A 17,618-nucleotide genomic window follows, 5' to 3' on the forward strand; every position below is an offset into this window, starting at 1 on the left:
TTAGTGTTTCTCCTTGATGATTTTCCTTTCAGTTTTTGGGGAGTTGGGACTTAGGACATTGGCTGAGTCTAGGTTACTTTTTTTCTGTCACAGATGAGATGGCAGCTGAAAGTTGAACGTGGACTACTTATTCATATCAATGAATTAGTAGAACTAAAAGAGAAAATAGAGGTTATGATGACCCTGAGGTCATCCTGATAATGAAATCCACGAGAAATATTGAACTCCATGTGTTTAACAGTAATAATGCCTATATAATGCCCTGTGGATTGCATAGACTAATAGATATGATTTTGAAATTATTTGATATGAATTGACATAAGTAACATTCATATTAAATATAATCTACACTTAATGTAAGCAAGCTGTTAACCAAAACTCCTCAAAGAACAGAGATTAAGTTTCTCAACAATACAGGATGCTTCCAGGGTTTTTTGGTGTTGGGATACTGAATTACATGATTTTTTTTTTTAAATTGTAGTTGTGAGCCACAGAAACTAGTTCTAGATAGATTAAGCTGAGAACTGATTTGTAGTAGAGTTTCTGGGAGTTTATAATATCACCAAGAGGGCTAGAGAACCAGGTTCAGAAATGCTCAGGAACATACCAAGATGGGTAACAGGCCTGATCACCTTCCAATTCAAACTACAATTCTGGTCCTGTTAGGACATCACTGTTCCTACTCCTGAGTACTGGCTACCAAGCTTGTATTCATTGTGTTTGCTGCTTCCCCTGGACTGGATACTGTAGCTGCTATTGCCTGTAAACTCAATACTGGGATCACTATTCCCTGACTAAAAATCCAAGACATTGGCTGAGTCTAGGTCATGTTCCTATACCTTAGTTTCAAAGCAGGGCAGGAAATCAAATATTTGGCATTTTCAAATTCTCTAGGAAACAGGTAGTAGAAAATAGCTTATGCCTCCCACCAAGATTCATAAGATACCTGTATACATGCTTCCATAAAAGGGAAGAAACTCTAGATGACAAGACTTAAAAAAAAAAAAAAAAAAAAAGATTGCTACTTGCCTAATATATACTCTGGGCTTTCCTGGTGGCTCAGCAGTAAAGAACCCACCTGCCAATGCAGGAGATGAGGGTTCAATCCCCAGGTTGGGAAGACCCTCTCAAGTAGGAAATGGCTATCCACTTCAGTATTCTTGCCTGGGGAAGCTTATGGACAGAGAAGCCTGGTGCGCTACAGTGCATGGAGTCGCAAAGAGTTGGACACGAGTGAGCAACTAAAGAGCAACAACTAATATTCTCTAGGGTCAGAATAAGTCTTCAGCGAATCCAACTTCTCTTTCAGCACCTGCTGTTTGACTGCCCACACCCCTTTCCTTCCCCCTCAGGTAACATCACTCCTAGGTCCTTAGGGAACCTGCATCTCTCATATCCCAAATGTGAGTTTGAGATGAGCGTCAGTCTTACTAGCCTGCTGCTTCCTGGCACATAATTACAGTTGAAGTTGTTCAAGAACCACCCTCTCAACCACAGTAATTAGTCCAGAGATGATTATTTGTTCGTAGCAGAATCCATCTACATTTTCCTCCAGAATGTTCCTCATTATATACTGGCAGAGAGGAATTCTGTTTCCTCTTTAGTTAGGAAGCAGGAAAGAGGAAGCCTAGAGCTACCTGACACTTTGATGCCAGCCTCACAGAGACAATTAGCCTCAGAGAATAAGACTAGCATCCGAAAGAGCAAAGATGAAAGATGTAGAAAGACAGATCCTAAGGGTGTTTGAGTCTCTGGGTCAGATCACCCACATAATTTGGTTATATGAGCCAGTGAGCTCCCTCTTTAATATGCAAGTGAGGAGAAATTGGATTTCTGTTCACATCAAGAACATTTCTTCTAAGAAATATATTGTCCCTCTTCTGCCAACACTGTTACTCACTCAGTCATGTCCAACTCTTGTGACCACATGGACAAGAGATCTAGAAAAACTTCTTGCATTTTAGAGACTTCTTCAAACACTTCTAAAGGAACCATAAGCTTTTATTTTTCCTAGAAAGACAGTAGAGTTTAGATTAACTCTTACAGTAGGAAATTAACTTGGATTCAGAAGTCCTGGTTGTTCCTTTCCATTGGGTTACCAATAAATCCTGTGGCCTTGAACTCATCTCTTCATGTTTCTAGGCTTCATGTAATGCCTTGTATAATGGCTTGAATTCAGCAGTCTCAGAGGTGCCTTCCTGTACAAACTGTGTGTGATCAGACTTTTCCAAATAACTTCTAGTTATTGACTTCATGGTTCTTCGGAGTTTAGTTCTGGTTCCCTATTTTTAAAAAATGAAAGGAGAAACTAGTAAAATGAATTCTTCATAGAGTTTTCTTTCTGAGTATTTTCATATATATTTCCACTTCTGGTCACTTTGTCTAAAATCTCTCTGACAACAATATGATGCATTGTTGTTTTTAAACACCCACCATCTGCATAGCAGTAAATCAAATGTCATTGGGACACACCACACCTTGCCATCTAAAAGTTTTCAAACTAGGTAAGACAAGAAGTACACTCAGGTAGAATATTTACAAATCAAAACCAGGGCAGTGCAGTTATTGTGTGAGAGAGTAAGACGAGCTCTATCTCAAAAGGCTGGTTTCCTGAGCACTGAAAAAATAATAACCAAAAGCTTTTCAGAGGTTCTGAACTCCTAAAGAATGGGTCTCAGCAAGCAACATTAACTTTACTTTTACCATCAATTTTATGTTGAAATTTCTTTGAGTTTGGCTTGAAGAGAACATTTTAACTCTTTTCAGTGTTTTATTTTAAACAGATATTATGACTGTGATTATGCTCATGTTATAGATACACTTCCACTCTGTTCAGCTTTTAGGAATTCTAAAATATGTTCTTGCTGCAGTGAATTCAAAGTACAACATTTAAATCACTTCAAGTACAAAACCAGTTTTGAAAAAAAAATTTTTCAAGAACTGTTATTTATGAACATCAGGCTGTGGTGGCACCAACTTCTTTATGCAGGAGCATGCTTGAATATGTAAAGTAGTTGGCTAAGATTCTATACTCCAGTATTAATGTTCAGGATTTGTTTTAAAATTTTATACCTTTAAAATCTCTAGGATTTTCTAACTTAATAGTGTTTATTAAAGAGCATCAGTACACCTCAGTGGGAGGAAGTGACCTTGGCATATGGTGTTGCTTTCCTAAGCCTAGCATCAGAAGACTCTGTCAAGCATTCTAGGCCAAGTGAGAATGCCACAAAGTATTTGAGTCTGAGCACCTGGTTTCAAATCCTGGCTTTCCTGACAAATTAGAGGAAATGGCAGCCCACTCCAGTGTTCTTGCCTGGAGAATCCCAAGGACGGGGGAGCCTGGTGGCTGCCGTCTATGGGGTCACACACAGTCGGACACGACTGAAGTGACTTAGCATAGCATAGCATATCCTTTCTGAGCCTCCAATTCCACATCTGTGATAATACACATGAGTTTTGTATCTCTTGTGTTGATTTGTAAAGATTAAATGGCATTACATAAGAAATAGCTATGAGCCTAGAAAAGAATAGATGTTTCAACAAACGCTTTCTTTCTTCCTTTCTCTGAATTTTAGCTTCCTCATCTGTAAAGTAATCACTGAAAAGCACGCTGTCAGAAAGAAAAGATGCTCTATAATTTCCAAAGTTATCCAGAGGAGATGGACTGACCTCCAAACAGAACCAGGCCACAATGTCCTTCTAGCCAAGGTCAAACTGTTCTCTGGCCAGTCCTCAGCTGGTTCTCTCCCCTCTCACCCCTTTACCATGTTATCAAGAGTAGAGAACTTCTCACTTTCTCCCTTCCTTCCCAGTCATGCACTTTTGGATCTTATTCACCCTACATCCAGTGACTATTTAGAAATATGATGTGTCCTTGAGGTTTTTGCATCCAGACTTGAAACAGGAAGCAGGAATGGAAAAGGGGAAAGGCAAAAAAAGTTCATATTTTATGTATTTAGCATTTGCTATGGGTTTGCAAATTTTATGCATTCATAGTTTGTTAATTTGAATACCTTTCCTATTCTGTGAAATTATTCACATTTTATAAATTATGAAACTAAGGCTAAGAAAATTTAATTGATTTTCCTAAAGGTACAAAACTTACACCAGTTATAATACCAAACATGCCTGCCACAAAAGTGCTTGCTTAAACTAGTCAGCCAGTCATTAGTTCTGTCTCTCACTGTGCTCCTGGGTAGCCTGAAATCAGATCTCTTAACAATTTGGCCCCTGCAAAAAGCAGATTTGTCCCTCTATGCCCAGCTTATTTAAATGCTTATTCCTCTAGTGATCTCTGGATTCCCCACTGGCCATCTTTGTTATTCGGCTTCCCCCTACCACTTGATGAACCTTTCAAAGAGGGAAAGACAAAAAGAATCATTACAAAAATATATGTATTTTTAATTTACTTATTTTTAATTGAAGAATAATTGCTTTACAATATTGTATTGGTTTCAGCTATACATCAACATGAATTATGAATTAGTCATAGGTATAAATATTTGTCCTTTAAGCCCCTAATTATGGGATAAAATTGATGTGGCCCATTAAAGAAATCTCAAAGTTCAGTTGGTAGAGTAATTTTTAGAGGGAACCCTCTTCACACTCTGAAGTTGTAATCGGCAATGCTCCATATTTGAGCAAACCAGCCTGCTGTCTATCATATTTATAAAACTTAGTACTTCTGTGAAGTTCCCCCTTGAGAAGCTAATCTCAATAACTGAATCATTGCAGTAAATTCTGCTAACAAAAAGACCATTGTCTATATATTCTTTTTTCATTCTACTTTAATCTTTCCTCATACTCTTTATGGGACAAAGTGACATATAAATGTAAAATTTGGGGGATTTTTGATAAACAAGATAATCTCCTTGGACTTTAGTTTACTCACACATAAAATGAAGACACTGAAGTAAGTAATCTCTAAGATCCTTTCTACATCCAAAATTCTGTGTTTGTTTTACCCTGAGATACACATTGGTAGACTATCTACTTTGTCCTTGCTTAGACTTAAGGGCCCAATACAAGGCACAGGGTGAACTACTTCCTGATATTAATAGTTTTATTAAAGGGACTTACCATCATGTAGATAACATTTTATTTTTAATGCAATGTGGCAATACACTCCAGTATTCTTGCCTGGAGAATCTCATAGACAGAGGAGCCTACAGTCCATGGGGTCGCAAATAATTGTACACAACTGAACAACTAACACTTTCTTTTTCACACAGTCTTTCTTTCTTTTTTTTTTTTTTAATTTAAATTTATTTTAATTGGAGGCTAATTACTTTACAATATTTTATTGGTTTTGCCAAACATCAACATGAATCCGCCACAGGCATATACATGTTCCCCATCCTGAACCCCCCTACCACCTCCCTCCCCATACCATCCCTCCGGGTCATCCCAGTGCACCAGCCCCAAGGATCCTGTATCGAACCTGGACTGGTGATTCATTTCTTATATGATACTATACATGTTTCCATGACATTCCCCCAAATCATCCCACCCTCTCCCTCTCCCACAGAGTCCAAAAGACTTTTCTATACATCTGTGTCTCTTTTGCTGTCTCGCATACAGGGTTATCATTACTATCTTTCTAAATTCCATATATATGCGTTAGTATACTGTATTGGTGTTTTTCTTTCTGGCTTACTTCACTCTGTATAATAGGCTCCAGTTTCATCCACCTCATTAGAACTGATTCAAATGTACTCTTTTTAATGCCTGAGTAATACTCCATTGTGTATATGTACCACAGCTTTCTTATCCATTCATCTTATTGTTCTGCCTGGGCAGGATTCTGATTTAGAGGCTTTCAGTCATAATCCCACAGATGGTAGCTTCGCCCCATTGGCTCCTCAGCCAAGCACATACATCAAATGTCTGAACCTGCGGTTCTTCTCCCACTGAGCAGGATTACCATGGCAACAACACATCATCAGTAGGGTAAAACTAACCTGTCTCACTATGGTCTAAACCCAGCTCACGTTCTGTATTAGTGGGTGAACACTCCAACGCCTGGTGAATTCTGCTTCACAATGATAGGAAGAGCCGACATCAAAGGATCAAAAAATGACGTCACTATGAATGCTTGGCCCCCACAAGCCAGTTATCCCTGTGGTAAATTTTGTGACACCTCCTGCTTAAAACCCCAAAGATCAGAAGGATTGTGAGGCCCCGCTTTCACGGTCCGTATTCGTACTAAAAATTAAGATCAAGCGAGCTTTTGCCCTTCTGCTCCATGGGAGGTTTCTGTCCTCCCCGAGCTCGCTTTAGGACACCTGCGTTACCGTTTGACAGGTGTACCGCCCCAAACTCCCCAGCTGGCACTGTCCCTGGAGCGGGTCACTCCTGGCCGACGCATGGCTGGGCGCTTGGGGCCAGAAGCGAGAGCCCCTCGGGGCTCCCCTCCCCCTGCCCCCCTCCCCCTCCCCCACCTCACCGGGTCAGTCATATTGCACCGTGGAAGCCCAAATCTTTGTACATTCATGTTCACACCAATTTAGCTTTCATTTTCTTTAAACTGTAAGAAAATAAGAGCCAAAGTTGTTGGTATAGCTATGTTCTGTGCTTTATTCTTTTCAAAACCTGAGCAGGGTCAACCAAGAAGCATGGATTTTTATCAACAGCATGAGATGTATATGTGAAAAGGAATAGAAAATAGAGTCTAGGAGGAGAGGAAAAAAGGAGAATATTAAGCAGATTTTCATTCAGTATACACTATTCTGAGCCTAGGGATATAAGGACAAGAAAGATATTTTTCAGGTGAAGAGGGAATAAAGAATGCATTCTAGGAAGACCCTGAGCTCATTTCCACACATGGACACACAGAAGCTACAGCAGCATAGAATAGAAATCTATTACAGAAGGAAAAAGAAAAAATGCAAACATGTGGAGACCAAACAATAGGCTACTAAACAAATCAAGACAAAAAAATGAATCATTGAAGAAATCAAGGAGGAAATTTAAAAATTCCTTGAGAGAAATGAAAATAGAAACAAAACTCTATGGGATGCAGCAAAAGTAATTCTAGGAGAGAAGTTCATAATAAATCAGGCCTACCTCAAGAAACAGTTTCAAAAATTTCAAATAAACAGCCTATGTTTACAGCTAAAGGAATTATAAAAAGTAGAACAACCAAGCCCAAAATTTGTAGAAGGAGGGGGATAATACAATTTAGAGAAGAAATAAGTAAAATAGAGACTAAAATATAAGAGAGATGACCAATCAAATTAAGAGCTTGTTTTATCAAAAGATAAATATTAGTAAACCTGTAGCCAGACTCATCAAGAAAAATAGGGACTCAATAAATAAAATTACACATGAAAGAGAAGGTAAAACTGATTATCACATGGGGAGGGAGGCAGGAGGGGGATTCAGGATGGGAGAGGACACACGTATATCTGTGGCCAGTTCATGTTGATGAATGGCAAAAACCACAATATTTTAAAGTAGTTATCCTCCAATTAAAATAAATTAATTTAAAAGACTGATATTACAGAAGTACAAGGAGTCATAAGAAAATACGATGAATAATTATTGCTAAGCACTTGGACAAGCTAGGAGAAATTCCTAGGTTGTCCAAGACTGAATCAGGAAGAAATAGAAAATCTGAATAGATCATTATTAGTAATTAAATTTAATCGGTAGTACCAAAAAAAAAAAAAAAAGTTTCAACAAACCAAAATCCAGGACAAAATAGCTTCAAAGGGGAATTGTACCAAACATTTAAAGAAAAATGAATATCTATTTCTTTCAAGCTATTATGAAAAATTGAAGAGGAAAGAAAACCTCCAAATTTGTTCTACATGTTCGGCATTACCCTGATAGGAAAGCCAGACAAAGATTCAATGCGATCACTCTCAAACTACCTGTGATATTTTTCACCAAACTAGAACAGATTCTAAAATTTGTATGGAACCACAGAAGATCCTAATTATAAAAATAAATCATGAAAAAGAACAAAACAGAAAATGTCATACTCCCTGATGTCAAACTATAGAACAAAGATATAGCAATTAAAATAGTATGTAACTGGAACAAAAATATTCTGTTCTGTATATCAATAGAACAGAATAAAACCAAGAAATAAGCTCATGCACATATAGCCAATTAATATATAACGAAGGAGGTAAGAATATACAATTCAGAAAAGACATTCTCTTCAATAAGTGGTATTGGAAAAATGGATAGCTACATTTAAAAGAATGAGATTAGACCATTTTCTCATACCATAAAAATAAACTCAGAATAGATTAAAGACTTAAATGTAAGACTTGAAACCATGAAAACTTCTAGAAGAAAATATAGGTAATATTCTTTGTGACATTGGTCTCAGCAACTTATATATATACATATATATTTTAAATTCATCTTCTCGGGCAAGGGAAACAAAAGCAAATAAACAAACAGAACCAAATCAAGCTAAAAATCTTTTGCACAGTGAAGGAACCATCAGCAAAAAGAAAAGGCAAGTTACTAAATGGGAGAAAATACTTGCAAATAATATGCGTGATGAGGGGTAAATATCCAAAATATATAAAGAACTCATGCAACTTAATATCAGAGAAAACAAATAATCCAATTTTTTAAATGGGCTGAATAGACATTTTTCCACAGAAGAAACACAGATGTCCAACAGGCACATGAAAAGATGCTTGACATCACTAATCATCAGGGAGATGAATATCAAAACTGCAATGAGGTACCATCTCACATTTGATAATGGCTATTATCAAAAAGACATGGAATAAGAAGTTTGACAAGGACATGGAGAAGAGAGAACCCTTGTACACTGTTGATGGGAATATAAATTAGTACAATTAATATGGAAAACAGTATGAAGTTTCCTCAAAAAACAAAAGTACAATTACCATCTGATCTAGCAATTCCACTCCTTAGTATATCCCCACAGACATTAAAACACTAATTCAAAAAGATGTATGCACTCCAGAGTTCATTGCAGCATTATTTACAGTAGCTGATATGTGGAATAAATCTAAGTACTCACTGACAGATAAAGAGAGAAAGATGTGATATATATACAATGGGATGTTAGCCATAAAAAAGAATGAAATAATATTATTTGCAACAATACTGATGGACCTAGCAGAATGATTATAAGTCAGATATGGATGAAATAAATCAACATGGATGGACTTTTGCTAAGTGAAATAAGTCAGACAAAGACGAATGCTGAATATAAGTGAATATATTTTCACTTATATGTGGAATCTAAAAAACAAAACAGCAAGTATAACAAAGCAGATTATCAGATACAGAGACAAAATAAGTGGTGCCAGATGGGCATGTGCGGGTTGGGCAAAATAGACATAAGAGATTAAGAGGTAAAAACTACCGGTTATAAGACAGGGGCTCTGTGTCAACCTAGAGGGGTAGCATGGGGAGGGGGATGGGAGGGAGGTTCAAAAGGGAGGGGATATATGTATACTTATTGGAGAAGGAAATGGCAACCCACTCCAGTGTTCTTGACTGGAGAATCCCAGGGACAGGGGAGCCTGATGGGCTGCCATCTATGGGGTCGCACAGAGTCAGACATGACTGAGGCGATTTAGCAGCAGCAGCAACATATGTATACTTATGGATGATGAATGTAGAGGTTTGACAGAAAACAGCAAAATTATGTAAAGCAATTATCCTTCAATAAAAAAATAAATAAATAAATCACAGGGGTGTAATTGTAGCACAGGGAATGTAGTCAGTAATCTAATAATAATCTTTAAAGAGACTGAATCACTGCATTTTATACCTGAAAGTATTGTAGTATTGTAAATCAACTATACTTTAATTAAAATAAAAAGATGTTTTAGGATTTTCACCTAGGATCTTTGTCTAAATTTTCCTCCCTCCCTGACAAGGTGTTCCTTGTACCTCACACTGTCTCTCTTATTATTACCATCTAACGCTAGAATGGCACATTTAATTACACTACAATTAATGGACTAATACTGATGCATTAGTAATAATGCATCCGTAAAAGTGCATACTTTATTCAGACTTCCTTAGTTTTTTATATAATGGCCTTTTTCTCATCCAGGATTCCAAGCAAGACTCCATTTTACGTTTAGTAGTCCTGGCTCACCTTGTTTCCCTCTTCGCTAAAAAAAAAAGACTCACTTTGTTTTAAAAACTATATATTTTCCTTTCACCTCAGTGTCTTCACTTGCTTAATTGCTTTGTGTAAGCAGTCTCAAGTCTTACTGTACCTAGCAGGGCATTCCTGATATCCCCCACAATTTAGAAAAGCTCTGGGAATCCCCATACTAACTGCCAAGCATTTTTTAATTTCTAGAAAACTTGCAAATAATGAGGGCAACTCTAGCCAGAGGCCAATGAGAATTTATGATTAGTGAACTGGGATTTTCTTTGTATGGCAGAATGGGGATAATCTTTATTAGTGAGTCAGTCAGTTAAAAATCTTAAATCTTAATTACAGAATAACCAAGTTAAATTTCAAAAGAAATAGGCATGTCTAACTATATAATGTTTATAGTTAAATAAGGAAATAGCACTTAAATTAGCACTTAAACTGCCATTATTAGTCTTGAAAAATCTCACCTCCTTAGAAGGAGTAGAGATCCTTAGAAGGATGGTTCACACCTTCTCAGTGCCTCCCATTCAATCTGTTCAACAGATTTATTAAACTAGGTATGAAATTGAGTTTGTATCTATTTCAGATGGAAGGGCCAAGAACTCCAGGGCTGTCTATTCCCACTTCAATAATAAAACCCATGGCAGCTTCTGAATGAAAGATGCTAAAAAAACACAGTTTATTGTGTGATACACAGCCTAGCAAAATGAGGTTGATATGAAATCCTGCAGGCCATTCTTTGTATCCATTTAGATTGGGAAACATGATGCTCTGTTTAGCAAGTATTGGGTAAATATAATTTAAAAAGAAGCTTTTCCCAACCCAGAATTCCTCTTCACAAAGGTAATAAGTGGAGGAAGAACATGCCCTTGTTATTAAATAAACAATAAACCAGAGTGTGATATGCATCACAGACAATTCGCTGAGATAGCAGACAGAAAGAAATCTCACCCTTTGATACAGCCAAGCAGATACATCCCATCGCATATGTATTTTCAAGGTCAACAATAATTATTCTTCAAGTAAGATGACTTCCCTGGTGGCTCAGATGGTAAAGCATCTGCATACAATGCGGGAGACCTGGGTTCAATCCCTGGGTTGGGAAGATCTCCTGGAGAAGGATATGGCAACCCACTCCAGTATTCTTGCCTGGAACATCCCATGGACAGAGGAACCTAGTCAGTCCATGGGGCTGCAAAGAGTCGGACACGACTAAATGACTTCACTCACTCACTCACTCAAGAGGACTTGGTGCTAGGAAAGATTGAAGGCAGGAGGAGAAGGGGATGATAGGGGATGAGATGGCTGGATGTCCATCATCAACTCAATGGACACGAATTTGAGCAAACTCTAGGAGACAGTGAAGGACAGGGAAGCCTGGCATGCTACAGTTCATGAGGTCACAAAGAGTCGGACATGACTGAACAACTGAACAACTGAGGACTGGACAGCATTACTGGTCACTCCTCATTCATTCTGGCTTTACCTCATAATTGGAGTAATTGTCTGCATTAGCTTGACTTTATCCAAAAGGAGTATGGAGAGGAAACAAAATATTTGTATCTTTTGATAGAAAAGGATATGAAGCAAGGCCCCACCAAAATGAGGCTCCTACCTCCCCACAGATACTAGGAGGTAAGGGGACTCCCTCCCTAAATATTTACATTTCCAGGAGATGGCTGCCAGGTCCTTTAGAGAGATATTCCTAGGTTCTAATGTTAACAAAAGGCTTTTGTAGTTTCTAAAAAGATACGTTGAAAAAGACAGTAAATGTAGTGGCATTTTTAAATTCCAGTGGTCAGTATTCTGACAAAAAGGAAAGAAAAGGAAATATCCTCCCTTGTTTTCAATAGGAGGAATTAAGCTTCATATTTTTCATTCCAATTTGTCCTTTCACAGTCAAAAGATTTCTTTTCTCATCCTTGCAAAACATTTACCATGCAACTAGCTGTATGCCAGGCTCTGTGCTGGTGACTGTGACTGCTGATATTTGTGGGGTACAAAAAGTCTAATCCCATACTCTGGGAGCTTGCTCTCTAGTGAATGAGATCCCATGGGCTACAGTGTCCCATCAGTCTTCTTACAGGTCCTTAGACATCTCTCCTAAGAGAGAAATCTGAATAATTCTGGCCAATCCTTCAGACTATATTAGGCACCAATATCTTTTGCTTGGTTCAGAACAAGGCAAGATAGGGATATCCCTGCATGTTGCAATTATTCTCTGTTAATAATAATAGGTAACATTAATTGCATGGTGCTCATCTTCCATACGCGCAGCCTTGAGGTATTACTTCTGTGCCCATTTTTAGGTGAGTCTTGGCTGTTGGCTATCTTGACCCTGGACACAGAGTCAGTAAATGGAAGACTCAAGTGACATAGATTTCAGTTCAGTTCAGTCACTCAGTTGTGTCCTACTCTTTGCGACCCTATGGTCTGCAGCACTCCAGGCTTCCCTGTCCATCACCAAACCCTGGAGCCTATACAAACTCATGTCCATCGTGTCAGTGATGTCATCCAACCGTCTCATCCTCTGTTGTCCCCTTCTCCTCCCATCTTCAATCTTTCCCAGCATCAGAGTCTTTTCAAATGAATCAGTTCTTCACATCAGGTGACCAAACTATTGGAGTTTCAGCTTCAGTATCAGTCCTTCCAATGAATATTCAAGACTGATTTCCTTCAGGATGGACTGGTTGGATCTGCCTGCAGTCCAAGGGACTCTCAAGAGTCCAACACCACAGTTCAAACGCATAAATTCTTTGGCACTCAGCTTTCTTTACAGTCCAACTCTCATATCCATACTTGACTACTGGAAAAACCATAGCTTTGACTAGGTGTACCTTTGTTGCTAATTTCTCTGCTTTTTAATACGCTGTCTAGGTTGGTCATAGCTTTTCTTCCAATGAGCAAGTGTCTTTAGTTTCATGGCTGCAGTCACCATCTGCAGTGATCTTGGAGCCCAAGAAAATAAAGTCTCTCACAGTTTCCATTGTTTCCCCATCTATTTGCCATGAAGTGATGGGACTGGATGCCATGATCTTAGTTTTCTGAATGTTGAGTTTTAAGCCAACTTTTTCACTCTCCTCTTTGACTTTTATCAAGAGGCTTTTTAATTCTTCTTTGCTTTCTGCCATAAGGTGCCAAGATGGCAGAGGAACAGGATGGGGAAACCACTTTCTCCCCAACAAATTCTTCAAAAGGTCTTTTGAATGCTGAGCAATTTCCACAAAACAACTTCTGAACACTGGTGGAGGACACCAGGCACCCAGAAAGGCAGCTGGTCTCTTCAAAAGGGGACAAAATGTAAAAGACAAAAGGAGAGACAAAGGAGTTAGGGATGGAGACCTGTCCTGGGGAGGGAGTCATGAAGGAGAAGTTTCCACACAGTAGGAAACCCTTTCACAGGCGGGTCTGTAGGGAATGTTGGAATCTCAGAAGACAACATAATTGGGAGGGAAAAAAAAAAAAAAACACAGAATGCACACCTAATCGCAACTGCTGAAAAGAGAACTTTCCCACGAAAGTCTCTAACCTAACAACCTAATGCACAGCCTGGCCCACTCACAGAACAAAGGAGTGAGCGAATACCAAAGGAGAGCTAGCTGGCTGTGTACCGGCCCCTCCCTGCCCAGAGGCAGAGAAGCAGGAGCCAGAGCCAGAGGCAAGGGGCTGCTGCAATCTCACCCCCAGAGATGACATCCTCCACCAAACTGTGAGCAGGCTCCCAGATGCTAACCACATCTTCCTGAGAGCCTGGATGCTTGACATCCACCAGGAGGTTCACAGCCTGAGATGAGCTCCCCAGAGGAGACATACAGCACACCTGAGACAGTGCTCTGCCAGTGCACCCAGGAAACTGAGCAGCCGGAACTGGGGAGGTGATTAAGACACAGCTCATCTGAGACAGTTCCCCAAGAACCTGGTCACCTGAGCTGCTCAGGCCTGGGAAAGGCACAAAAGGCACACCCAACCCACAGAGACTGAGCCAGAGCTGTGTCTGAGTGTCTCCTGTGGAGGTATGGGTCAGCAGTGGCCTGCTGCAGGGACAGGGGCTCTGGGTCCAGCAGACCTGGGTATAGCATAAGTGCTCTTGGAAGAAGTCTCCATTAGCCCTACCATAGAACCACCAGAACTTACACAGGACTGAGGAAACAGACTCTTGGAGGGCACAAACAAAACCTTGTATGCACTAGGACCCAGGAGATAAGAGCAGTGACCCCACAAGAAACTAAACCAGATATGCCCATGAGTGTCCAGGAGTCTCCAGAGGAGGTGTGGGTTGGCAGGGACCTGCTGCAGGGTCGGGGGCACTGAATGCAACAGTGCATGCATGGGACATTGTGAAGGAGGTGACCATTATCCTCATTACCTCCACCATAGTTGGACCACAGGTCAAGCAACAGGGAGGGAACACAGCCCCATCCATCAACAGAAAATTGGATTAAAGATTTACTGAACATGGCCCCACCCATCAGAACAAGACCCAGTTTCCCCTCAGTCAATCTCTCCCATCAGGAAGCTTCCATAAGCCTCATAACCTTACCCATCAGAGAGCAGACAGAATGGAAACCACAATCACAGAAAACCAACCAAACTGATCACATGGATCACAGCTTTGTCTAACTCAATGAAACTGTGAGCCATGCTGTGTAGGGCCTACCAAGACAGACAGGTCATAGCAGAAAGTTCTGACAAAACATGGTCCATTGGAGAAGGGAATGGCAAACCACTTCAGTATTCTTGCTTTGAGAACCCCATGAATAGCATGAAAAGGCAAAAAGATAGGACACTGAAAGATGAACTCCCCAGGTCAGTAGGTGCCCAGTATGCTACTGGAGAAGAATGGAGAAATAATTCCCGAAAGAATGAACAGATGGAGCCAAAGCAAAAAGAACACCCAGTTGTGGATGTGATGGAAGTAAAATCCAATGCTGTAAAGAGCAATATTGCATAGGAACCTGAAATGTGAGGTCCATGAATCAAGGCAAATTGGAAGTGATCAAACAGGAGATGGTAAGAGTGAACATTGACATTTTAGGAATCAGTGAACTAAAATGGACTTGAATGGATGAACTTAACTCAGATGACCATTATATCTACTACTGTGGGCAAGAATCCCTTTGAAGAAATGGAGTACCCATCATAATCAACAAAAGAGTCCAAATGCAGTACTTTGATGCAATCTCAAAAATAACAGAATGATCTCTGTTCATTTCCAAGGCAAATCATTCAATATCACAGTAATCCAAGTCTATGCCCTGACCCGTAATGCTGAAGAAGCTGAAGTTGAACAGTTCTATGAAGACCTACAAGACCTTCCAGAACTAACACCCAAAAAAGATGTTATTTTCATTATAGGGGACTGGAATGCAAAAGTGGAAAGTCAAGAGATACCTGGAGTAACAGGCAAATTTGCTCTTGGAGTACAAAACGAAGCAGGTCAAAGGATAACAGACCTTTGCCAAGAGAACACATTTGTCATAGCAAACACCCTCTTCCAACAACACAAGAGATGACTCTACACATAGATATCACCAGATGGTCAATACCAAAATCAGATTATTATATTCTTTGCAGCCAAAGATGGAGAAGCTCTATATAGTCAGCAAAAACAAGACCAGGACGCGACTGTGGCTGTGGCTCAGATCATGAACTCCTTATTGCCCAATTCAAACTTAAATTGAAGAAAGTAAGGAATACAACTAGACCATTCAGGTATGACATAGATTTAGCTGACTCCAAAGTTCAACTGTACCTCAGCCATTGTGTATGAGGCCAGGTCAGGAAAAGAAGGCCAACCTCATCACTGGCTGAAATTTGTATTTTGAAGAATTGTGCATAAACTGAGTAAAAACAACTGACTCGAAAAAGGCACATCTTCCACTTACCAGTTTTCAAGTCACATTTTGTACATGGTTTTATTTGATCCTCACAACAATCTTGGGAAATGAGCAGGGCAGGTATTTAAAACCCAAATTAGGTCATTGAAATCTGCAATTCAAGAAAGGTTAAATTACTTGCTGCTGCTGCTGCTAAGTCGCTTCAGTCGTGTCTGACTCTGTGCAACCCCACAGATGGCAGCCCACCAGGCTCCGCCGTTCCTGGGATTTTCCAGGCAAGAACACTGGAGTGGGTTGCCATTTCCTTCTCCAATGCATGAAAGTGAAAGTGAAGTCGCTCAGTAAGTGTCCGACTCTTTGTGACCCCATGGACTACAGCCTACCAGGCTCCTCCGTCCATGGGATTTTCCAGGCAAGAGTACTAGAGTGGGTTGCCATTGCCTTCTCCTTAAATTACTTGCCCAACATCAAACAGCTAGTGAGTTAAGATATGGGACTCTTCTCCAGGTCTCCCAACTACTAGTTATCTGTGGCTTGGCATTAGAAAATCTCAAACTGGAAAATTATAGTATATATGAATTTCTAATAGAGCCATAGAAGTTCCAGGATTCATCAGCAGCTCACTGTCAGTCTCAAGAATTAAGCTTGAATAAGTATGAGCTTTGTCAATTCTGGACTGCATCAGGCAGTACTCACTTAAGCATGCCTTTATGTGACTTGTAAATAAAATTCTGTTTACTTGATATTCCCTGTGGCTGGAGAGTAATGTTTAAACGTCTTCAAAGTTATTTTTACTGTGCTTCCTGAAGCATCTTGTACACTACTTACCCCAAATTGGGCCCTGTTCTGCAGTTTTTATTCAGGTAAAACTAATGGAGTTTCCCCAGAGTGAGGGATGTGTAATCAATCCTATTGTTTGATTTCAATGGCTTATTACTGGGTGGGAGAATTGTTATAGCAGAGGCAATTTAGAAAATCAGGTACGATTGACTCCAGTCAATTTGCATACTGCAGTCCCAACAGCAAAAAGTCATGGTGTTTCATGCCTGAGAGAGTTCAGTCATTAATGAGACCACCTGGGCAACTAACTAATCCTCGGGGAGAACAGGAGAACTGTGTGTGTGTGTGTGTGTGTGTGTGTGTGTTTGCGCACATGCGTGGGACTGTGCCCATGTGTTTCTAAACAAGGGTGCATTCAGAATTGTCGCCAATCAAAGAAGCAAAAAATAATCTTCTAAGAAGTTATTGCTGGTATTTTCCAAAAAATAGTCACAGTCAGAACTGTCCCTTTGCAGATCCTTATGTGATTGGCCTTGAATGTAACATTTGGATTTACTGTGGTTATACATTCTTCTTTTTAAAAAAAAAGTTGGCAAGATGCTGCTCTCTAGGAGGTATGAGAACAACTGGAAAGCTCCCTGAACTGAACAGCAGAAATATGAGTTCCAATCTGAACCCAACCATTAATTTTCCTTATGTCTTGGGCAAGTACCTTAGTTCTTAGGCCCCTACTTCCTCATCTGTATGAAGAGTTCAGATCAGATGTTTTCCAAGGCCTTTTCCAGCAATAGCATTTGGTACCATATCCTTGGAAAACGAAAGCCTTTACCTGAAAACAGACTTGATCACTGCCAAGTTGTGTGTCGTGTCTATGGAGTCAAATGAGA

General features: G+C 39.7%; 1 protein-coding gene across 42 annotated transcripts in view; it reads left to right on the forward strand.

Moving 5' to 3' along the window:
- PTPRD (protein tyrosine phosphatase, receptor type D) overlaps positions 1 to 17,618 on the forward strand; it is a 2,534,232-nt gene that overhangs the window by 1,760,424 nt on the left and 756,190 nt on the right. The window lies entirely within an intron of this gene.

Source organism: Bos indicus x Bos taurus, chromosome 8 (genome assembly GCF_003369695.1).
Source record: "Bos indicus x Bos taurus breed Angus x Brahman F1 hybrid chromosome 8, Bos_hybrid_MaternalHap_v2.0, whole genome shotgun sequence".
Lineage (NCBI taxonomy): Eukaryota > Metazoa > Chordata > Mammalia > Artiodactyla > Bovidae > Bos > Bos indicus x Bos taurus.